The sequence below is a fragment of the Aristolochia californica genome, unplaced genomic scaffold, assembly GCF_029961685.1.
Source record: "Aristolochia californica isolate CCGP_79_NKW_82.1479 unplaced genomic scaffold, dmAriCali1.0.hap1 SCAF_12, whole genome shotgun sequence".
NCBI lineage: Eukaryota > Viridiplantae > Streptophyta > Magnoliopsida > Piperales > Aristolochiaceae > Aristolochia > Aristolochia californica.
Window position 1 is genome coordinate 1,560,515 of NW_027181793.1, and position 25,505 is coordinate 1,586,019.

Consider the following 25,505-nt stretch of genomic DNA (forward strand, 5'->3'; position numbering starts at 1 on the left):
AGACCACCTTCTGCGGCGACGGCAACGGCGGCTGCGGGGCTGCGCGAGGTGGCGCTGAAATGGCGCCGGCAACGGAAACCGCGGCTGGGGGGGCTGCGGGCGGTGGTGCGGAACCGACGACGGCAACGGAATAGAGTCAGGAGAACAGAGTCGTCGTCGTCAACCTTCCGTGGCGACGGTGACAGCAGCTCGGGGCGGCGCGCTGTGGCACGGAACGACGACGACTTCTTCTCCTCTTCTCCGAATTTTTTTTTTTTACGTTCGTCCCGCGCGACGGTTTCCCTTCTCGGATGAAATCTCACGGAGTCGCCTTTGACGGCGAGTCACCGGCAGAGACCCTTCTTCGACGATTTCTCACACGTCGCCGGAAACTTATCTGCGTCGTCACCAGAAAACACAGACCTAGATGTCGACGGCTTCGTCTTCGGCGACAGGAAAACTTCTCAGCGTCGCCGATTAGAAAAAAAAACTATATGTTTCTGGAATTCCAGAACCAGATACTTCGTTCGGAAATCTTCTCTTTCAGCCTGAAACTCTGATACCAGTCGTTGAGAACGAAAAATAGGAACGAACACGGACTAGCCTACGTCCACCGGAACCTCAGCCCACCCGTGACAAAACCGATACCAAATATGGTAAATGTGCCCATGACCTTTCAAGTTTGCGTGAAAATCAAACGGGGATGAAAATCCGTTTGATAAGTTGATGAACGTGGCAAGGAAAATCCTTGATAAGTTCGAATAGTTCTGGCAAGAACCCAAGGAGAATGTTTTTTACTCAAAAATGACAAAAGTTCAAAAATTGTTTTAGAAACCTCTATTTATAGTAGAGGCCCGAAACCCTAACTTGTGGCCCACATGTTCTTCCTCAATGCACGTGTGTGGCTACTGGGCCCTCTTCTGTATCAACCTTGATGAGCGAAATCAGTCTTTGCTCCCCTTCCTTCGTGGCCACACTTGCTTCTTGTTACGTAACTCTCGGGACTAAATTATTCAGCATGTCTTAGCATCTTTTAGTTTATGCTCTCGTCACTGGACCAACTAGAACTTGAGGTGGTTTATGAGTATTCCTTGTAGGCTTGATGTCCTCATCAATCCCCTCTTCTTGAGAAGGATTTGCCCTCAAATCGTCACCTACATCAAAAAGACTCAAATCAGTAACTTTGAATGTAGCACTAACATTATACTCACCCGATAATTGTCATTGATCCGTTCTAGCACTTGATATGGTCCATTTCCTCGGGGCAACAACTTAGAATGTCTTTGTGTTGGAAGTCTTTATTTCCTCATATGTAACCACACCCAATCACCGGCCTCAAAAACGAGCTTGTGATGTCCCTTGTTGGCCTGCCTGATGTATTGTTTGGTTCTCCTCTCTATGTTGGCCCGGACCCGCTTATGGAGTTGGATCACAAATTCTGCCTTCTTCTTACCATCTAGGTTCACATGCTCAGAAACTGGTAAAAGTGATAAATCCAAAGGAGTTAAAGGATTAAAACCATAAACAATTTCAAACGGTGAGCACTGAGTAGCAGAATGGGTGGTACGATTATAAGCAAACTCAATATTTGCTAAACAATCCTCCCAAGTCTTAATGTTCTTACCAATGATAGCCCTCAACAAAGTGGATAAAGTCTGATTAACTACCTCTGTTTGACCATCAGTTTGAGGGTGACAAGTTGTAGAAAACAAAAGTTTCATTCCTAGTTTTCCCATAAGGTCTTCCAAAAGTAGCTCAATAACTTAGCATTCCGATCTGACACAATTGTTCGAGGCATGCCATGTAGCCTAACAATCTCCCTAAAGAACAAATCTGCAACATGAGAAGCATCATCAGTCTTATGACAAGGAATAAAATGTGTCATCTTAGAAAATCAATCTACAACCACAAAAATTGAGTCCCTCCCACGTCGACTCCTAGGTAAACCCAAAAAAAATCTATAGAAATATCAAGCCAAGGTGAACTGGGAATAGGTAGGGGGGTCTAATGGCTATGTGGCTGAACCCTCGATTTCGCTTGCCTACAAGTGACATATCTACCACAAATTCTCTCAACATCCCGTTTCATGTGTGGCCAATAGAAGTGCTCTTGTAAAATAGATAGTCTTAGCAACTCCAAACTGTCCCATTAAATCCCCACTATGGGATTCTTGAACTAACAAATCTCTCATTGAACAATTAGGCATACACAATTTATTCTTTCAAAACAAGAAACCTCTATGCCTATAGAACTTACCTGCTACAGACTTTTCACATGCAGTATAAATTTCCCGCTAAACATGGTCATCTGGATAAAGTTCCTTAAAGTGCTCAAAACTAAGAAATTTAGAATCAAGAGCAGAGATTAAGGCATACCTGCGTGACAGTGCATCCGCAACCACATTTTCCTTACCTTGTTTATACCGAATGACATAAGGAAAATTTTCAATGAACTCAACCCATCGAGCATGTCTCTTGTTCAACTTGTGTTGACCTTTCAAATGTTTCAAGGATTCATGATCTGTACGAATTACAAACTCCTTTGGCCATAAGTAGTGTTGGCATGTCTCTAATGCTCAAATCAAGGCATACAACTCTTTGTCATAAGTGGGGTAGTTAAGCGCAACCCCGCTTAACTTCTCGCTAAAGTATGCAAGTGGCCTTCCTTCCTGTATCAGCACAGCTCCTATGCCTACACCAGAAGCATCACATTCAATTTCAAATGTTATGGAAAAATCAGGTAAAGCAAGTAAAGGACCATGAGTAAGCTTATGCTTAAGAAGCAGGAACGCCTTCTCTTGTTCTTCACCCCATTTGAACACAACATTCTTCTAGATAACTTCGGTAAGTGGTGCAGCAATGGTGCTAAAATCTTTCACGAACCGCCTGTAAAAACTAGCAAGTCCATGAAAAATTCGAACATTACTTACATTGGAGGGTGTCGGCCACTCTTGGATGGCTTTGATCTTTTCTTCATCAACCTTGATACCTTTATTGCTCAACAAAACCAAGAAAAACCATCTTATCAGTGCAGAAAGTACACTTTTTAAGGTTAGCATATAACTTCTCCTGTCTAAGCACCTCCAAAACAGATTGCAAATGAGAAACATGATCATGTAAATTCTTGCTATAAATGAGAATATCAACAAAATAAACAACAACGAATTTACCAATGAAAGCACGCAAAACATGATTAATTAAGCACATGAAAGTACTAGGTCCATTAGTTAAGCAAAATGGCATAACTAACCACTCATACAATCCATATTTGGTTTTAAATGCGGTCTTACATTCATCTCCTTCTTTCATTCGTATTTGATGATACCCACTCTTAAGATCTATCTTTAAAAATACACAAGATTCATGCAATTCATCCAACATATCATCTAAACGAGGAATAGGATGTCAATACTTTACCGTTATGTTGTTGATGGCCCTACAATCAACACACATCCTCCATGTTCCATCCTTTTTGGGCACTAGAATCACCGGAACGGCACAAGGACTCATGCTTTCTCTCACGTGCCCTTTCTCCATCAATTTTTCAATTTGCGTTTGAAGCTCTTTCTTCTCCTCCGGGTTGCTCCTATATGCTGGTCGGTTTGGAATGGATGCACCGGGAACGAAATCAATTTGGTGTTCTATCCCTCGAAGAGGTGGTAACCCATGTGGTACCTCCTCGGGAAACAACTCCTCGAACTCCTGCAAGAGAGAAACAACAACATTAGGCAGCACAGTGTCAAGTGGGTTAGTGGTTAAAAGAGCCTCCTTGTACATGAGTACAATCATCGGCCATCTTGAAATCATTGCTCGCTTAACCTCACTCATTTTTGCATAGAAATTGCCTTCTTTTCTCTCTACTTTTTCCTCTTTGGCCGTGTCTCTTGCTTTTCTCTCTACTTTTTTCTCATTGGCCGTGTCTCTTTCTTTTCTCTCTATTTTTCTCTCAATCTCACTATGCACATCCTCACTTTTTTGTGTACTCTCATTCTTTTGCTCTCTCAAATTCTTTTGATCCCTCAATTTCTTTTGATCACTCAATTGTTGCAACCTCACTTGATCATCATATATTTTCTTTGGGTCAACAAAACTAGAGTGATTGTCTGCTGATTGTGCAAGAATGAGTACTTATTAGTGAAGCCGTCATGCTGCACACACCGGTCAAATTGCCATGGTCTTCGTAAAAGTAAGTGTCCACCTTGCATGGGAAGCACATCACACAATACTTCATCCTCGTATTTACCAATTCGAAATAGTACCACAACCTGCTTTGTGACCCTTATTTCACCAGTATCATTCAACCAGTGCAACTTGTATGGACGACGGTGCTTAAGTGTCGTGAGCCCTAACTTTTCAACCATAGAAGTACTAGCAACGTTAGTGCAACTACCACCATCGATAATAACACTATACACTTTGTCTTTCACGTGACAACGAGTGTGAAAGATGTTCTCCCTCTATACTTCTTCTTTCTCTTCTTGAGCTTGCAAGTTTAAGGTTCGTCGTGCGACTAATGCAAGCATCTCGCCATGATCTGCCACGACCTCCTCATCTTTGATGGGCACGTCCTCCAATGGTGGCATGTCAACTAGATCATCTTCATTTTCGAACTCAATCTCACCATTGTCCCGAATCACCATAATTTGCTTGTTCAGGCATTGACTAGCTATGTGTCCTCTCCCTTGACATTTAAAACATTTGATGTCACTAGAACGAGTTGAAGGAGGGAGTGATTGACCTTGAGACGCCGTGGTAGTGGTGGCTGTTTTGGGCTCTGGTTTGACCTTGAAGGTGGATGAAGTTTCTTCCTTATTTGGGTAGTTTGACCTCCAAGATGTTGTACTTGAACTCTGTGGAATTTCTCTTAGCCGTGTACCACCTCTTTGGAGTTGCCTCTCAACTTTGATAGCCATGTGCACCAAATCTTCCAACTCAACATTATGGTGTATTTCAATTGTATTAGCAATCTCCCGATTTAACCCATTTAGAAATCTAGCCATTGTAGCCTCCCTATCCTCCTCCATATTAGCTCTAATCATTGCCATTTCCATCTCATAATACTCATCAACACTTCGGTTCCCTTGATAGAGACTTTGCAGCTTGCAGTAGAGATCCCGGTAGTAATGATTGGGTACAAACTGTCGTCTCATTACCCTCTTCATTTCATCCCAATTGTCAATAGGACGTTCTCCATTCCGTCTCCTATTGATGCCCAACTGATCCCACCATACAATAGCATAATCTGTAAATTCAATGAAAGCTAATTTTACCTTCTTTAAGTCGAAATAATTGTGACAATCAAAAACCAATTCCATCTTTTTTTCCCAATCGAGGTAGGCTTCAGGATTACTCTTTCCTTGAAAAACAGGAATTTTCAGCTTGATATTTCCCAAATTACTATCTACCCGGTTCCTAGCTTCTCTATCGCGGCCATATCTCCTATGGCTGCCCACTTCCATTCCGTCAGACTCCTCTAAATTGTCACATTAAAATTCGCCCTTATCCTCTATTTCCCTTTGAGGCTGCCTGTTCCTCACTGAGGTGTTTGGAACCAGTAGAGACTACACCCTTTATGTCCCTTCTAAATCTTGTTGCACTTTCTTGTGGTTGTTTTTTCCCTTCTTCCGCATTTATTATTATTGCTTTGGTTAGTTTAAAATTAGGGCGTCTAATTCATAACACATGAGGCAATGGAGGTAGCAGTAGTAGGTAATGATGGAATGGAGGACTCCATTAGAGACTTCATCTTCTGAAATGCGGCATAGTCTTCAGCAGTGAGAGTCACTTTCCCGGATTGGGAGTCAACATTTTCTTCCCGTTTATCAACATTGATAGAAATTGGATTAGCCGTGGCCCAATCAGGCTTGCCATGAAGTTTCCAGTAGGTTTCCACAAGGTGGTTCTGACCACCACAGTGAGTGCAAAGGCGAGGCTTAGTGTGGGAATGGGTCGGACCAGTTCTACCACCTCTATTGTGTCCCCCTCAAAGTGGTTCATCGCATCCTCAATACGAGGATGATGTGCCCCTATTGTCAGAGTACATAGCATATGTAGCATCAATGGGGGAAGTAGGAGATGGATCAGGGATCTGTAGCAACGTGGCATTGATGTCATTGAAGGATGGAAGAGCGGAGGAGCTAAGAAGTTGGGTCTTCGCAACCGCAAGGTATGGCTTGATATTTGTCAAGCGAATGGCTGCTGCCAAGGTCTCCCGTTGCCTTTCTTGAACTGCAATGTCTATTGAATATGGCTGAACGACTTTCCATTCTTGGAGAAGGCTTCGAAACCTGGCCAAAACTCATGAATGTTATCTCTTTGTTTAGTATTCAACATACTTTGTAAGACATCGACTAATTTTTGTAAGGAGACCGTACTGGAGTATAGCTTGGCACATGTGTCCCAAATGTCTTTGGTTGTTTCCAAATGGACCACATTGTTAGCTGCATGCTCTTCCATGCTATTGATCACCCAACTAATAACCTGGTTATCATTTTTAACCTACTTGATGTAGGCTACATCTTCTTCATCAATCGGAGGAGGAAGTTTGAGCACGTGACTGAGAAGGTCAAGAGTAATGAGAACCCTTTGTACCGATTGTGTCCAGCTAAGGTAATTGGAGAGACCTCTTAATGGGATTGTAGTAATGCGAAGTATGTCACTCTTACTACTTTTATGTCCAATCTCCATCATGAGGCAATTCAAATGCCAAGGTCAATTGCAAGGTGCATCTTCAAATAACAATTACTCAATGCAATTTGAAGAAACTATGGACCAAATCTGGCACCGCTAATGGAAGGAATAGAAATTTTCCACGAGAGCAAGTACCACATCATCAAAGAATTTGTGCTTTTGTCAAGTGGAGACAAGATCCAGCCATCACTCAATTCCTCTTATAAGAACAAAGATGAGAGGATAGATGCAAACTCGTATGCCTTAATCCAAACTCCAACACAAACCGTGGGCAAACATGTGAGAACCACTAACTTCTTTAGAGCTACTTAGAGGCAAATCAGGACTCTAGGAAGCAAACTTTTCTCAGCTCATGGGAACATGCCAACGTAAAAAAAAAGGGCAATCATTGCAGTTCAAGAGCTGCAAAGTAATAGAGATAAATAGGTGTTGGAAGTTTAACCATATGACAGTCATCCAACAACATAACTAGATCCCATGAACAACGTCAAGTGAGAGGATTTACAGCAACATGTGTTGGAATTCCATCTCAAATAAAATTGAGCTAAGTTACATAAAGGTAATCGAATCACAAATCATCAATTTATCAATCTTGATAAGACATTAGCAACAACTAATCTTGATCAAGCTTGTAATTTAGCTACAAGAAGATCAAAATTATAACATCTTCTTAGTCATAAGATATAAATCTTCAAAACCTCTCATATAAAGATTATATTGACTTGATGTAATTCAGAAAACAAGAATTCAACAATTAAATAAAGAGTATGTAAATAATGGCCAGAATTGACTTATCTCTTCATGGCTGAACTCCTTTCATGAACAAATTCTTGGACATACTTCATAACTAATTCCTTGTATACTTCATGAAGGGGGATCCTAAAATCCTTGCTTTGATACCATGTAGAATTTAGGATCCCATGTGGAGAAATTTAGATCAACGAAGAAGAAGAAGAAGAAGAAGAAAGGAAGGAGAGGAGAAGGAGAGAGACGGAGAAGGAGAAGAACCATGATGGAGAGAGTTTGGATTAAGGGAGAAGAAGGTGCGCCGACCAAGTCAGGACGAATTTCTTGAGAAAAGAGGGGAGAGCCTTAATGTTCTACCTCTTAGCCAATGCCTTTATTTATAGCTTTATAATGTCCTTAGAGCTACAACTTGATAAAAGAAGAAACATAAAAATAACAAGTATTTACACCTTTATGCCATTTTTATGGAAAGTATCCTATTTTACCCATATGCCACCACTTAGACGTGTGGGCTTACTACTATTGAGGTTTTGGGCTTGAGCCCATCTTCCAACAGGAGCTACTTTTCCTTTAGAAGTTAATTTTGGTTATTTAAATGGACAATTTACTCAGAAAAGTCATTATATACTTTATAATATAATTTGGCATTATTCTAGATACTTATGGTTATGGATTACACTCTTATTCTAGGAATGGATGCAACTGGTAATACATGAACTATGGCATTTGCTATGAAGGCTTTGTTGATCAAAGGTATTTCCATTTTGCTTACATCCTACACGAATTTAGTGTTAGATTATTTGATTTTCAAATTAAAAGCTCAGGTAATCTTTTTATCAAAGTGAAAGTTGTGGTAATATTTTTTTCAAAATTGAAATCCAGGTAATCTTTAGTCTCCGGTGATAGCTTCATTAGTGCAATGAGTTTGGCCCCTTTATCTCGCTCTTTCTTTTTGGGAATAGACATTTGAGTTTTTTCTTGATGTTAAATATTATTTGATCAACAACATAATCTTTCACACTTATTACTTGTGTTGAATATAATCTAAAATTTTATACTTAAAGCTTGTTTGACTCACGAGCTTACCTATTTCACTTCGCTAACAGTACGAGCCTTGCTAGAAAATACATCCAGGGGGTATTTTGGTCATTTTACCCTCCAAGGGTATTTTGGTTATTTTTCAACCTATGTGGTAAATTTTATTTATGTAATCTTATTTTAAATGTTCAATTATGAAAGTGGCTAAATTTTAATGTTCATAGGATGTAAAGTTAGGGAGATATAATGAGATAAAAGTTTTATTTAGTGTACATGGGTATTTTTGTAATGATACCCCTAGATAGTTATTTAAGAGGTTCTTGGAATTCATGCACAATTCCCAAGGAAGCGTCTCCAGGCTCCTCGGAGAATTCTTCTTCTCCTTCTTATTTTCTCTTCTTCCTTCATCCAAATCTTGATTTTTACATGGTATCAGAGCAATAGATCGTTGCTGGGAGCATTCTACTGCAGATTCTTGTAAATTTTAAAGAGAGCGACCTACTGGAAGGTGAAACTCTACAAGTTTTTTTATGTTAGTCCATAAAATTTAAATTTAAGTTTTTTCCTCTTTTTTTGCCATACCTTAAGGTTACTTGTCTTTATCAATCATTGAAAGATTCCCAATGCTTTAATTGCTCTAATTGGGTTGCTATTTGGGGTTTTTGGGATCTGGATGTTAGATTTAGTTTTTATACAGATTTTTATAGTCATAGGCATAGTAGAATGGGAGTTATAAGTGAATAAGTGATTTGTTGATTTTCAGGACTCCATGAATTTTGCTCATGAAGAAAAAGGGAAAGAAACCCATTGGGAGAAAACAGGAGGAAGAAGGGTTATTGAATTGATTATTCCTTACCCTCTCCTGAAGCTCTGTTTATAGATTTATGAACCTATTATATTATAATAATACCCCTGAACTGAGGGTTTAGGGTTTTAACCCTGGAACTTTAACTTAATTACATCAATGTCATCTCTATGAGATGATCCTATATTTACCATCCTACCATCAATGTAGGTGGGCCTATGGGCCTTCTCCTTGATCAGTGAGCCTTGAGCCCATCTTCTATTTCTCTTGGATCCATGGGTCTTCTTTGGTCTTATGGGCTTGGGCCCATCTTCTAATACACTTTGATATGTGGGTTTTCCTTGGTCGTGTGGGCTTGGTCCCTGTCTTCCAATACTCCCCCTCAAGCTGGGTGTAAGAGAACAACATGAACTCACATATTACTACAAATGATGTATAAAATCTTTTTTGTATAATATGCCTTCATCTTCCAACACTCCCCTCACGCTGGTGCTCTCATTCATGGGGCCCCGCAAGTGTAATATCAATGAGAGTACATCACTCCTAGCCGCTAAGACATTGCTCTGAAGTGTCCACCTCCACCACTGTGCCCCTCCACAGGACAACGACTCTCAAGTAGTAGAGTAATATATGATATTAATGGGGGGAAATAAAATAAATATAATAATAAGTTCCTCCGTCATGGACTTCCAACCACAAAAATTTGATATTTTTTTATGAGGATGAAGTTCCTTCGTCATAGACTACCAACCACAAAAAAAATGATATTTTTGAAAGGGATGAAGATCCTCCGTCATGGACTACCACCCACAAAAATTTGATATTTTTTAGGTGGATGAAGTTCCTCCATCATGGACTCCAGACCACAAATAAATTTGATATTTTTTACGGGGATGAAGTTCCTCTGTCATGGACTCCCAACCACAAAAATTAGATATTTTTGACATAAGAGGGGCATTTTTGTTATTTCTGTAATTTGTTATCTAAACCAAATAAATAGCATTTGGGGAATGAACCCCAATGCAGCTCATTCAGATCTTCAGCTCACTTTCTCTCCTCCTCTTCTCTCTCTCTCTCTCTCTTTCTAATTTTAAGACTTTTTTTTTCAATTTTTTTTGTTTATTTTCAGAAATATGTTCTCTTATTTCTATGTATGAATGAGATATTCTTCTATGCAATGGACAATGGACAATGGACAAGTTGGAGGATATCTATATTAGTCCTTGCTTATAAATTGTGTTCTAATTTGCTTTTAGATAATCAGCACAAAATCGTGGGGTTTGGCAGTTTCCAAAGACATTGTTGTGGACACTAGCCACTTTCATGTTTTAGTTAAAAATTAACTTATCTTGATTTTTTGTATATTTTTTGCATACACTTCAAAATTTTGGCTACTATTTAACTTCTAAGTTCTCTCCATACCTTAATGTTTAATTAGTTTAACTTATTTTAGATCTATAGGTTTCATTTTGTCGATGTCTACGACTTCTAGGAAGCAACTCGTTTTCAGAGAAGGGGGACCTAAAGCAAGAGGTTTGGTTAATTGATTGACAAGGACAAAATTTTTCCTCCAATGTAATAAAGAGGTAGAGATTGACAATGACCACTACATTTTTTTTTATGTGACTAATGTGAAAGAAGCACAGAGTTCTCATCTTTGAATGATAATTGTTGATCTTGAGGTGAATACTAGTGATTTTGGCTTTCACATTACTTAGGTCTATATTCCAGGCAAACATCCAAGATTCATCAACCCTTTATATGCACATTTGTGACAAGCACCGAGATTTGTTAGTGGGGTTATATTTCGCAAGGATCTGAAATTCTCCTATGTTCAGTCAAAGAAAAGTTTGAGTGACGAAGAACGACGAGTTGTCTGTAAGGTTGATGAATTTCTTCCCTCACTGTTTCTTTGATACTTTAGGAGCTACTTTTCTTTTAGAAGTTAGCTTTGGTTTATTTAAATTGAGAATTTATTGAGAAAAGCCTTTATATACTTTATAATATTGTTGGAAAATGGGCCCAAGTTCACACGACTAAGGAAGACCCTCATATCCAAGTGGGTTGGAAGATGGGCCCAAGCCCATAAGATATGGACCCACCATGATCATGAGAGGTGGCATGATGAGTCTTACACTATAAGAAGTCTTACGGAGCCAAAATTATTATTGAAGCAGGTCTCTCAGAAGACTTTTAGTTTAAAGGTATTTTAGTCATGTTAGTCTTCTATTTATATTGGGTTATTTTATTATGCTAGGACTTATCTTTAAGTGTTAAAGTTTGGGTGTAATTGGAACAAAGGTAGTTTAATTGCAAGTGGACTCTACTACCTTCTTCTATTATAAATAGAAGTTCATGTAATCTGATTATATAACAAGTCAATGAAGTATTTCTCTTTTCCATAAATTTAACATGGTATTAAAGCAGGTTATGATCCTTTTATGATCTATTATTTCTAGCACTTTAGGTTCGTATTTTTTTTCAGTCCCTATACTCGTTATTTGATTTATGTTTTCACCTCTATACTGAGCTTTTCATATTTTATAATATATATTGACGGAAAGATATTCGAGTCTACTTTCCAATGAAAAATGATTTTTTTCAATCAAAGTTATCTACAAAGAGAAATCGATATTTGAAGCAGCAAAGGTCAGATTGCGAAACAAGTTTGTGCAGCAACAGAAAACTTTAACTTCCGAATTTTTTCAAGAAAGATCCACACATCCAAGAGATGTGAAAGATGGGTTCAAGGCCCATAGATCGAGGAGAAGGCCCACAGGCTCATACAATGATAGCAAGATGGTAAATAAAGAGTCTCATACATATGGCATTGATGTAATTAGGTTGAAATTCCAGGGATAAAACCTTAAACCCTAAACCCTAAGTTCAGGGGTATTATTATAATACAGTTTGATTAATCTATAAATTGAGCTTCCATAACTTCTTCTCCTCCCAATGGTCTCTCTCATTTTTCTCTAAGACCTAAATTGATATAGTCCTGAAAATCAAGGTAACAACCATTGATTTTCAGGACTGCTCGGCTCTTTGTGATTTCTCGTTTCATTTGCTACGGTATTTTGTTTATTAATGGTCGTTGTTGTCTTCTCTTTCCTGGGTTCGTGACTCTTTACCTTTTTAGTTTTCGGCCATCCGGCAGTATATTTGATGATACGAATCTGCATCGCTTTCACATATTCGTCCGCATTTGCCATTGAAGCTTTCTGACTTTTCATCAGAGAAGTTTTTGAAGGGAGGTTGACGATCGTTTTTTCGTTTGTCTTTTGTTCTTTTTGTAAGGGAGGTGGCCATTTTCTGCCATTGCTGTCGTCCATAGTTTCTGGTTGCAAGGAGAACCTCCGACTGGATGGGCAGAAGATAGACTCTGTTTCTGTTTCTTGTGGATAATGAAGGCTCTGCTACTCTGATCCTGCCTTGAATATCTGCCGTTACTGCTATGAATATTTTTTGAAATATCTTAGCCAGTTGTATTATATTGAATTCCGAAGATGCTCTCATCTTGGCAGTTAATCATGGTCTGATTACAGTTCCGTTGAACTCTACGTGGCATCTATCTTTGGAAGTTTATTTTCGTCGCTATCTGAGTACCGTAAAAATCGCAATCCCTCTGTTGGTTTCTGTTCAGTGCCAGCATTGCCGTCTCTGGTTTTCCGCTCTGTTCGGAAGCGGGGACAACGACAGCAGGCTGCCGCTGGAACTGCTGTTACTTGTGTGGTTTTCTGTTGTCCTAGCATTCTACTGGCATCAAATTCATTTCTGTAAATTGCTTCCAAGCTAGCTCAATGTGCTGCTGACAGCTTCCGCTGAGGGGGAGAATCTCTGTTTGGCGTTGTTGCCGAAGAAGACGACAACCACTCTATTCAGAGCCGCGCGGGGAAGACGACCCTGTTGCCTGATTAATTTTTTAAGCTTGCCTCCGGAGATGAGTTGTTGTTGTCCCTCTATTCGGCCAGCCGCGAGGAGGAAGACGGAAGGTCTGTTCGGCCGCAGAAGGAAGACGGAACTGTTGATAAATTTTTCCTTTAAGTTAGGAAAAATTAAACCCAATCGTTCAGCTCCTGATAGCAACCTAGACCGGGCTGAGTTAACTCGGTTCAACTCGGTCCGGGTCAACTCAAGTCAGAGTCAATCTGACTCGGGCAACTTATGTTTTCAGCCTAGGTATACGTGTCTGAGCCAAAGCTTATACATATTTCTACCAAGACTCGGATATATTGTTCTACTATTTGACTCGGCATGACTCGGTAAATTTTTTCTCTGGTTGGACTATTATATTTGAAGAATTGACAAATTATTCATTGGTGAGCATATTATTTGGTACAAATATGTGTATTAGATTATTTCATTGGTCAATTTTACAAGGATTATTTTGGTTCGTGTTATATGGGCCCAAACCCATTTAAACGGCTGCTATTATATCTCTTTGAATGAAACATTATTATTGAATAAGAGGTGGCCTCAGTATATGTTACATCTAAGTTATTTCACCGTGATGGAAGAGTTTATTACTAACTCTATCTTATACCCACATGAATTGGCATTTATTACTCCTACCACTAGAGTCGTTGTCCTGTGGATAGGGGTGGCATCGAGCCGAGCCGAGCCGAGCCCGAACCTGCCTATGTTCGAGCCGAGCTTCGAGCCGAGCCTCGTCTCGAGCCTAAAATTGTTATCGAGTTCGAGCCCAAAAATTTTAACCGAGCTCGAGCTGAGCTTCGAGCCGAACTCGAGCCTCAACATACATTTAAAAATTTTCAAAAATTATATATCAAATAAATTATATATAAAATTATACATACATTTTACATAAAATTGGGCATAACCTCTATATAAAATTAAGCATAACCTATATATATAATACATATATAAGATTAGGCATAACTTTTTCTTAAAATTGAGAATAATCTATGTACATAATACCAGTATAAAATTCGGCATGACCTCTACTTAAAATTGGGCATAATCAATATACATACAACCTGTATAATACCTGCATAAACACTCCATAAACACTCCATCAAATTATCTATACATTCCATAAACACTTCATCAAATTATCTATACATTCCATAAACACTCCATAAACACTCCATCAAATTATTTATACATTCCATAAACACTTCATGAATTTATTTATACACTCCATAAACTAGTCTAAACACTTCATACATTACATAACATTATAAATAAGCTCCATACAATAATCAAACACAACAAAATTAAATGAAATATCACTATCAATTTACAATCACCCAAATAAAAACTATAAATCCATTATAAAATTACAAACTATAGTTGTTTCTCTTAATGCTAGAAAATAATATGCGTCCCTACATGAGCAAAATCTCCACCTATGACAAAAACAAAAAAATAAAATTAGTTATTGTCAGATAAAAAAAAAATATTGTTCCACTACTAGTAACTTAATGTCGTTAAAAATATTAAAATTACCATGATGAGAGGAAAATGAAAAATCATGTAGCTGGTAGCATTATCTCTACACTCTTCTTCTCAGGCTATAATCATAAAACAAAATTTTAATAAATAAAACTAAAAAATAAACTAAATTTTTTTATAATAAATAATTAATCAAAGAAATTTACCTTTTGATTTTTCTTTACACCGTGAAGAACCCGAACCCAATCACTGCCACAAATCAAAGCTTGAACTGTATTTGGTGCCAAGGAAGAACGATATGAGTCTATTACTCTACCACCAGCACTAAATGTAGACTCTGAAGCTACTGTGGATATGCGACTGACAAGGATGTCTGCTGCCATCTTAGATAATACCCGAAATTTCATATGATTCACTTTCCACCATTCTAAAACATCAAAATCATATTGTGAAGTTTCCTCACAACTATATACATCTTCTTCAAGATAAATTTCCAATTCTGACCTTGGTGAATTAACTATATCCTTTTGTTTCATATAACTCATTAACTTTGACCAACCTGAACTTGATGAAGGCCTACGACTTGTGGAAACACCCATAGAGCTAGTACTTGAAACAATCTTTTCATTTCTAATATCCACATTATAAAAAGATACATATTCATCGTAGATCTCATATAAGGTGCGTCGAACTACATTTATATTCATTGTAGCTTCCTCCTTAAAATATATCACTGGAAAACACATTTCGATCAACTTTAATTTAACCCTTGGATCCAAAACTGAAGCAACAACCATCAATAAATTGCATTCACCCCAGTACTTCTCAAATTTCTCTTTTATTCTACTAACCATTGTCCTAATGAAAACATTTTCATTTGTAGAATGAAAATCCAGAACTTCTTTTACCCTATATACCACTAAGGTACAAATTAGAAGTAGGGTAGTCACTCCCAGAAATTATATTAGTAACTGCATTAAAAACTTCTAGGATCTCACACACCATGTCAACCTTTTCCCATTCATCAAAACTTGGCAAACAATCATAAGTTGGTTCTCTAACTTTAAATCTAGAAAATGCATCTTTGAATTTTAATGCAGAAGACAACATGTCATAAGTGGAGTTCCAACGAGTTGGACAATCAATAACCAACCTCTTTTCACCAAGTTCTAGTTGTTGTACAATTTCAGAAAAAGTGCGAAGTCTAGCCTCAGACATATTTATGAATTTGACACTTTCACTCACATTATCAATGATATCCTTAATCTGAACAAGACCATCTTGGACTAATAAGTTCAAAATATGAGCACAACAACGCACATGAAACAACTTTCCACCACACACCAAAAATTTTTTCCTTGAAAAGTCTTGTTTCAAAACTCTGATACAAACATCATTATATGCAGCATTATCAACTGAAATACTAAAAACTTTATTTTCGATCTCCCACTCTTTCAAACACCTGTAAATAGCATCTGCTATATCAACGCCACGACGAGGAGGAGGAACATGCACAAAACTCAAGACTCGTTTTTGTAGCTTCCAATTATTGTCGATAAAATGCCCAGTAATAACCATGTATTCAATCTTTTGATTTTGGGACTTCCAAAGATCTGTGGTAAGACTAATCTTGTTAATATCTTTTAACAAAATTTTCAATTTCTTTTTTTCTGCCTCATACACCTCCATACACTCCTTCTTAATGGTCTTACGGGATATTTTCTCATAATTCATATTTGCCATCTTCATTACAAAATTAAATCCCTCCTCTTCTACTATCATGAATGGATGTTCATGCATAAGAATCCAATGAGCAATGAGTACTCTCATTTTAGCTTGATCATATTTTCCTCCAAAATCCATAAAAGGAAGTCCAGATGGACTCTGATCAACATTAGATCCCGCTCCCACTGGTTGAAAGTTTAAGGTTTTTTGTTTTCTCATTGCCACTTTTCTATTAGTGCAACGTTTCAAATGTCGACTCATATGTGTGGTCACTCCACTACTAATAACACTCAAATTAATTTTACAATGAACACACTGAGTCTTTTTTGTACCATTAAGTGATACTTCTTTGAATTCCAACCACACATGAGACTTTTTTTGTCTTTTTGAAGTATGGGTAAAATCACCTTCATCCTCATTTATAGTAATTTCATCTGGGTCCACTTCGATGACAGAGGGTAGTGACTCTGGTGGAGTTGAGTCACTATTTATAGTCATACTAGAACTAGTGTTAATTATTGATGTCAATTGAGGAGGTGTTGACTTTCTTACTTCTACAAAAAAACAAAATTACAAATTAAAAACATAGAGAAAAGAAAGTTATCCAAACAACAAAGATCCTACACATAATTTAAGATACTTGTCTATTCTTAGAGGAAGGTATGTGACGTTGTGACAATCGGGAACGACCCTTGTCTTTCAATGCAGCGGGGTCTCTTTGAGCCAGTAGCCCTGCACCCAATAGTTTCCAGTCCAATATACCGATCCTTTTTTATATATAAATTTAAAAACTTCTAAGAGAAGGAAATAAGCATACCAACATTCTCTTCTAATATTCTGATGAAATACAACCTCAATAACAAGAAATTAATGATAAAAATGAAAAAAAAAATTCAAACCTTACAGAAACAGAAAGTGTGTTCGCCGTTCAGGGATATCTCCAAAAGCCTTTCCAAGAATGAAGGAGCACTGCTGAAACGAAACAAGAGTTAGAAATTTTGTAGGGTAAGGTCGGCGACGAAAAAAAAATAGAACATTAAATAAAAATCTTACCTCCCGTCGGACCGTCGCTTTCATCTCGTCAGCGAGGAAGAACTTTGGATGAAGAAATTGAAGAGGAAGGATAAAAATCGATTGCAAAAAAGTACATCAGTCTGTATCTAACATATCAATTCAACGAAATATTGGGTCTAAAAATAAAAATTATGTACTGTATTCTGAAATGTTCTGATCTAATATGTATGATGAATACATACTTACAAGACTTGTTACTAGTCTAATATAACATAATTGGGTTGAGTTCCATATGCATAAAAAAGGTTTTGTTTTGGTGAACAACAATTTAATTATTATGGTTGTTTTATGGACCACAATATTATATTTAGGAAGAGGAAGAGTTCCATAGGAATAAGAAAAAGACACATGAAGAAAGAACAAGCTCTGATCACACCAGATAGGGTTTTTTTTTTTACAATTTTGTAGTTAGGACATGATTTTTGTCTACACAATTGATTCAAAGAGCAAGTTATCGTAATTTTAATTCTCTCAAGTTATTGAAAAAAAAAACAGCACCAAATCACAATAAAAGCTACAGAAAAAAGGTAAAGACTAATCAGTGCATTTTGGATAAAAAAATTCTACTACCAGATAAAATATAATTAATATGGACACAATCTATACGAACAGAGATCAATATAAGTAGTGAACTAGCAAAAGTAGATGTGCATTGTACATTGAAAATGTTGATAATCCACATATTGTGACTAGAAGAAGGGTTTTGAGACTTTGTCCACAGGAAAATCGTATAGGATACCAAATGTAAGACAACATATGAATGACGACTGTACAGAATGCAATGCCGAGCAAAGGATGAATGATCCTTTTTAGCTTAAACAGATTCTTAAGAGAGAACAAAAATTTTATGCATTTAAAACCAATACTGCTGATAGCAATATAGATTGAAATTGGAAGGTCAAAGTTTAGGCCTGTGAGTAATAAGAGAATAATCAACTACATGGTTTGCTAAATTCTCTTCGTGCTTAAAAAAAACCACATGATAGAAAACGATACAAGATAAACTTATTGATTGAGGAAAAAAGGTTAAAAAATGATTAAAATGATGTATTTAACTTTATCTGGAACATATACAACGAACCCCAGAGTTCTGTCAACCAAAGGCTAACTAGACTTACAGAAGATAAAAATGAAAAAAAAAAATCAACACTGAAATCACAGAGGAAAAAAACGTACCGAAAAAAAAAAATCAACACCGAAATTGCAGAGGAAGAAAACGTATAGAAGATAAAAATGAAAAACAAAAATCAACTCCGAAATTGCTGAGGAAGAAAACATACAGAAGATAAAAATGAAAAAAAATAAAATCAACACTTACAGAAATAGAGAGTGTTCGCCTCGTTCGGGGATATCTCCAAAACCTTTCAAAGAATGAAGAATCACTGCTTAAACGAAACGAGATTTAGAGATTTTATAGGGTTAGGTCGGTGACGCAAAAAAAAAAACATTACATAAAAATCTTACCTCCCGTCGGACCGTGGCTTTCGTTCGTCGGCGAGGAAGAACTTCGGATGAAGAAATCGAAGAGGAAGAAGATAGAATAGGAAGAAATCGCAGAGGAAGAAGAAAAAATCGAAGTCTGTGACAGAGATTGAAGAATCGGAGAGTGAGAGGGAGAACGAGGGATTTGAAGTACAAAATCCCCCGTTTCCCATGAATACTCGCCGACAGACAGTGATTTTTGCGAGAAAATCATGCTAAAACGGCATGGAAATGGCAGGAAATGGCAGAGAAGTATGAGTTTTCCAGACGGGGTAAGACGGAAGGGAAGGGAAGAGACGGGACTCTCTGTCCCGAAAAATTTTTTAGAGCTCCCCCGATTCCCGAATTGCCGCTCGTTAAAACGAGCCGGTTCGCGAGCCAACGAGCCGAACCTGGCTCTGCTCAGGTTCGGCTCGTTAATATAAACGAACCTATGTCTGAGCTCGAGCTCGATATAAAACTAATCGAATCGAGCCGGAACCGAGCCGAACTCGAGCGGCTCGCGAACCGGCTCGGTTCGAAGCCACCCCTACCTGTGGAGGGACACGGTGATGGAGGAGTTTTTTTATTACACTTTCGAACAGCGTATAGACCCACTATCTACATTAATAGGAGTGACACTACCTATAGAAGATAGGAATGTGCCGAACATATAACATGCGTTATTTGACTGGATTAAAGAGCTATGTCATACGACTTGAAATGATATTACTCTCACTTTTCTTATGTCAGCTAGGCCTCATGAACGAGAGCACCAGCGTGAGGGCGAGTGTTGGAAGATGTGTCACATTATACAAAAAAATATTTTATACATCATTTGCAGTAACCTTGGAGTTCATGTTGTTCTCTCAACCCCAACTTGAGGGGGACCGTTGGAAGATGGGGCCCAAACCCACACGACCAAGGAAGACCCACATATCCAAGTGTGTTAGAAGATGGGCTCAAACCCATAAGACCAACGAAGATCCACACATCCAAGAGATATGGAAGATGGGCTCAAGGCCCATAGATCAAGGATAAGGCCCACAAGCTCATACACCGATGGCAAGATGGTAAATAAAGAGTCATCTCATAAAGATGTCATTGATGTAATTAGGTTGAAGTTTTAGGGTTAAACCTTAAACCCTAAACCCTAAGTTCAGGGGTATTATTGTAATACAGTAGTTTGATTAATCTATAAATTGAGCTTTAGGGGAAGGGTTAGGATTATCAACTCCATAACCTCTTCTCCTCCATTTTTCTCCCAATAGTGTCTCTCTCATTTTTCTCCATGACCTAAATTCATGGAGTCCTGAAAATCAACAAAATTTTATTCAAATTTTAACATTTGATTTCTAAAAAATTAATTAATTAATTATTATCCTTTTACATTATTTTTTCATTATTTTACCAATTGAGAATGAAGTTATCTCTAGAATTAGTAAGGATTAAATATCTCTAGAATGAAGTTATTTCATCTTTTCTTGGCTTTCATCATTTGCATAAAAGCACAATTTCATTGGAGGGAGATCATGATTTACTAGTCGAATGGGTCACATGAGTGGCCATGTTGCTCGTTCATCCAGTTCAAAAAACTAGCTCACACTCTAGTATCCACTATCAGACCCAATAAAAAGAAATTGGGTCTCCCTTGTATCGGTCTGGATTTGGCACATCGATACACTTTCATATCCAAATTGGTTCAGTTTTGTTAAAAAATAATTTATTTATTTATTATACTTTTACATGATCTCTTTTCATTTTCTTTAAAAAACTGCAATCCTTATATTGGATTGTCTCCTTTTATTATTTAAATATAGGGGGACAAATTGAAAATGAAAGTATCTCTCTAATCATTGAGGTATTACTTTATGGTATTAGGACAACTAGTTATGTGACAATCATAATTTCATATTCTATATCATTAAAATAAAACAACACCCATCATTTATCTTTCTACCATTGTTAAGTGTATCTCACTCTCCTACATCACTTTTCTTAGCCATCAATGATGCTACGCACAAGAACCTCACCTCACAATGATTGGAACTCCTTCCTAAATAATACAAGTTGAATTTCCTCTCATTATCAATTAACCTTAATAGGAGATGTTAAGTGTGAATAATTTTTTTGTAATTTATTTTTAACCAAGTTATTCAATAAATGGAAAATCAATCCAAAGATTGATTTGCCTCGACTATCGAATATCAAAATAAAATTTCTTTATTAGCTAAATTATTCAAATCAAAGAATTAACGACATAATTCAAGGAAATTCAAATCCTTGATTAACAATCTAAATAATCTCTTCTTTACCTAATAAATAAGCCTTTGATTGATTAAAAAATCACTTGATCCAACGAATTTTCTCTCATTTTTCTTGTGGTAACAAAAATTCTAAACAACCATACTACGTGTCCTAAAAATCAATGCTTTGGTACTATGTTGATTTTTAGGACTCCATGGATTTAGCTCATGGAGAAAAGGAGATACGACATATTAGGAGAAAACGGGAGGAAGAAAGAGGTTATGGACTTGTGTCCTAACCCTCCCCCTGAGGCCCAATTTATAGATGAATATAAGATTACACTACTATAATAATACCCATTGAAACTTAAACTAATTATATCAATGCCATCTTTATGAGAAGGCTCTTTATTTACTACCATGCCATCACTTGTGGGCATGTGGGTCATCTCTTTGGTCTGTGAGGTTGAGCCCATCTTCCACCTCTCTTGGTTGTGTGGGCCTTCTTCGGTTTTGTGGGCTTGAACCCATCTTCTAACATACTTGGACATGTGGAATTTCCTTGGTCGTATGGGTTTGGGCCCTCTTCCAACAAATGTTGAAGAGACCATGACATTTATATAAAGCTCTTTTCAAATATTTGAGAATTCTCTCCAAAACTTGCCAATGAGTAAGTTGTAGTCTATGCATGTATTGACTAACCACACTTAGTGCATATGATATGTCTGGTTTGATCATAGTGAGATAAATATGTTTTCTCACAAGTTTCTAATATTAACCCACATCAACATCTTCACAGGTGCCTACACATAACTCTGTATTAGCATCCATGGGTGTATCAGCCCGTCGACATCCCATCATTCTTATATCCTTAAGTATATCAAGAAATAATTAAAAAAATTAAATGCAACACTATATAAAACACGACACAAATTGTAGAGAAATTTTAATAAGTAAATCAACTGAAATATTTTACACACTAGTGTTAGATGGGTTCACATCTAATATGAGTATCCTTGGAATCTTCCTCCTTTAGTCGATTATCTTCTTCTTCATCCATATCATTGTCTTCCTCTTCCCCGTCCACCTTTCTTCATCTTCATCTTCATCTTCCTCTTCTTCCTAATTTAGCTAGTCATTAGAGATGGGCCTTGGACACACCTTTCACAATATGTAGATGAAATGCAATGTTGGCAAAAACACACGAAAATCCTTGAAAAAGAAGGATCCATGCAAGATAAATATGCAAAACCTTGACACTCACGTGCAAACTAAAATATGGATGCCCATATTGATTTTGGGCATCGTAACATTGAACTCCCTACTCTATTACGTCCATAAATTAAAAGAAAAATCAACTCTAAAATTTTTGACTCATCTTTCATAAAAAAAATCACCACTAAAAGACAACGAAATTGTCTCTTTTTCACATTGGTTTGTCATCATACAAGGAGATCATTGTGGCTCACCTGAATAGCCGTGTGGCTTGCTCATTCGGTTCCAAAAACTAGCTCCCACTCTTAGTATCCACTAGCAGACCCAATACAGTGGAATTGGATCCGCCTTGTGTCGGTCTGGATCTAGCACGTCGAAACACTATACAATCACATTCGTAATTCTAGATTTCTATCAATAATCTACAACCTATTTTGAGAATCCGCTTTGTGTTTGACTCCACCATCCATGACTTAAACCACCTATCGGGCTTAGATTAGATGCGTTATGTAAAAAATGGATTCAACCTGATCCACTTATCCGATTACTTTTTGCTTTGGTTGTTTCCACTTTCATACCCAAACTGGTCCAGTTTTTGTAAAAATATATTTATTTATTTATTGTCCTTTTACATGATCTCTTTTCATTTTCTTTAAAAAACTGAAATCCTTATTTTGAATTTGTCTCCTTATGTTTTTTTAAAAATAAGGGGACAAATTGAGAATGAAATTATCTCTCGAATGGATAAGGTGGTATCTACTTTATGGTACTAGGACTAGAAGTTGGGTGACAAACATAATTTCGTATTTTATATCATTAAAATAACACAACATCCATAGTTTATCTTATACTCCTACTTCATTGTTTTTTTTCATCTTGTACCCAGTCTGGCTGAACAGGAGCAAGTTTATCACTTGTAAACGAATTATCAAAGGTTATCTTGTGCACTTCAAGTTCTATTTATATTCTTCAAGATGAAATGTATGCTCTCTTTATTCTTCTTATTTCAATTCTATGATATATGTATAGCTCTCATGATAAGGAGAATTATGGAGGATTTAATATCTATTTCTATGATGTTTATTTTATTATTATTAGATATCTAGTCTAACAAATACAAGTGATTTATGCCTCTGTAGGTATCATAGAGATAGATTATAATTTTCCTTATATGTTTTTGGATTTTTTGGCTATTTATTTGTGAATGGAAATAAGCCTAGTTTAGGCTTATTGTGTTCTAGCACCACAGGCGGGCCTGCTGTGCGGGCTACTGTGCGCGGGCCTGCCAATGCGCTGGCTGCTGTTTGGGCATGCCTGTTAACGCGCGGGTTTGTGCGGTCCGGGTCTGTAGTGACCCAGGACCATGAACCAAACCAGGTTTTGCTAATATAATAAGCCAGAATGTGTTTTAAGAGGATTTTTTACCCAGAATTTTATTTTTAATGGAATTTTCATGTTATTTGGAATTTATTTGGCTATTTGAGATCCAAGACTATAGGTATGAAGATATATATGAATAGTTCATATCTTTTCGATCTTTTTTTTTTAACTTCTTCACTCGTATAAAATCACAATTTCAATGGGACGAGATTCCACCATAGTATCTTCAAGTTTTCCTCCACACCACAAATATCATTGCGTTGTGCCATCAATGATGCTAAGCACAAGAAGCTCCCCTTACAACGATTGAAACTCCTTCCCAAACAATATAAGTTGAATTTTCTCTCGTTCCCAATTCAACTTAATAGGGGATTTTACGACTGAAATATTTTGTGTAATTTATTAACTAATTTATTCAATAAGTAGGCAAAATCTATGACACGTCAATCAAAAGATTGATTTGCCTTGACAATCAAACATCAATATAAAATCCTTTTATTACCTTCATTATTCAAATCTGAAAATTAACGAAATAAATCAAGGAAATTCAAATCTTTGTGTTAGACTAGATGTCTAATAATAATAAAATAAACATCATAGAAATAGATATTAAATTATCCGTAATTCTCCTTACCATGAGAACCATACATATATCATAGAATTGAAATAAGAAGAATAAAGAGAGCGTACCTTTCATCTTGAAGAATATAAATAGAACTTGAAATGCACAAGATAACCTTTCATAATTCGTTTACAAGTGATAAGATTGCTCCCGTTCAACCAAACTGGGTATGCAAATAACCTTTGCCTCACTGGTAAGACCATGGAGAAATTTATAGATTTCAAAAGGGTGTGGCACTAATGACTATTCATAAGGATACATCCCCTTAGGAGAGATACATCCCCTCAAGAGAGATACATCTCCTTATTCCCAAGGGAGGTGTCCATTAAGTCAATGCACCCAATTAATCTACCCCTACAGGGGGATTGCTGGCCATTATTCCCTGTACTGAACATTCAATGACAAAGCATCAAGAAGTGGGCCCCACACATCTAAAATCGTGGTAATTTTATTTTATAAATAATATATTTGAAACCATAATTCCAACAAAATCGCACTTGGTTTCAAATCCATTTCAAATTCTGATTTTCGAAAAAACATGAAAATCAATCTTGACACATAAAACCATACCATGACCATAGGTATTACCTTAAACACTTTAATATACATGTGTAGTTAACTCGGGCGTACACAATATATATCTTAGATATCCAAGGCTGGGGAATAAACCAAATCCATACTTGTCAAATTTGCCAGTTCATCGGTCTCCATTCATAGCATACTTGGACCTGAACTCAAGGTAAAACTCTGTACCAGTTTGAGTATTAGCCACTAAGGTAATTGTGCCTAATCAGTACCATAGGCCTGAATAATTTAGACATCCAACCCTACTTTCCTATTGAGACCCTTTCGTATATACATACAAGTATATACCTAATAGAAAAGCAGGACATTAAGGCATCTCACCGTTCATAGCATACTCAGTACCTGAGGAGCTCAGGGTAAAGCTCTATACCAGCATGAGTATTAGCCGTAAAGGAAACTGTGCCTTTGCAGTCCCATTGACATGGGCAATTTAGAGACTCAATCGTCACTCCCTATTGAGACCCTCACATATACACGTACAAGTGCATACCTAATAGGGAAGCTGAATCTCAAGGCATACACAG

The 25,505-nt window shown here is 37.1% G+C and overlaps 1 pseudogene; it reads right to left on the reverse strand.

The window, feature by feature from the left end:
* Positions 1-1,121: 1,121 nt before the first annotated feature.
* Positions 1,122-5,437, reverse strand: LOC137945627 (uncharacterized; annotated as a pseudogene).
* Positions 5,438-25,505: the final 20,068 nt, after the last annotated feature.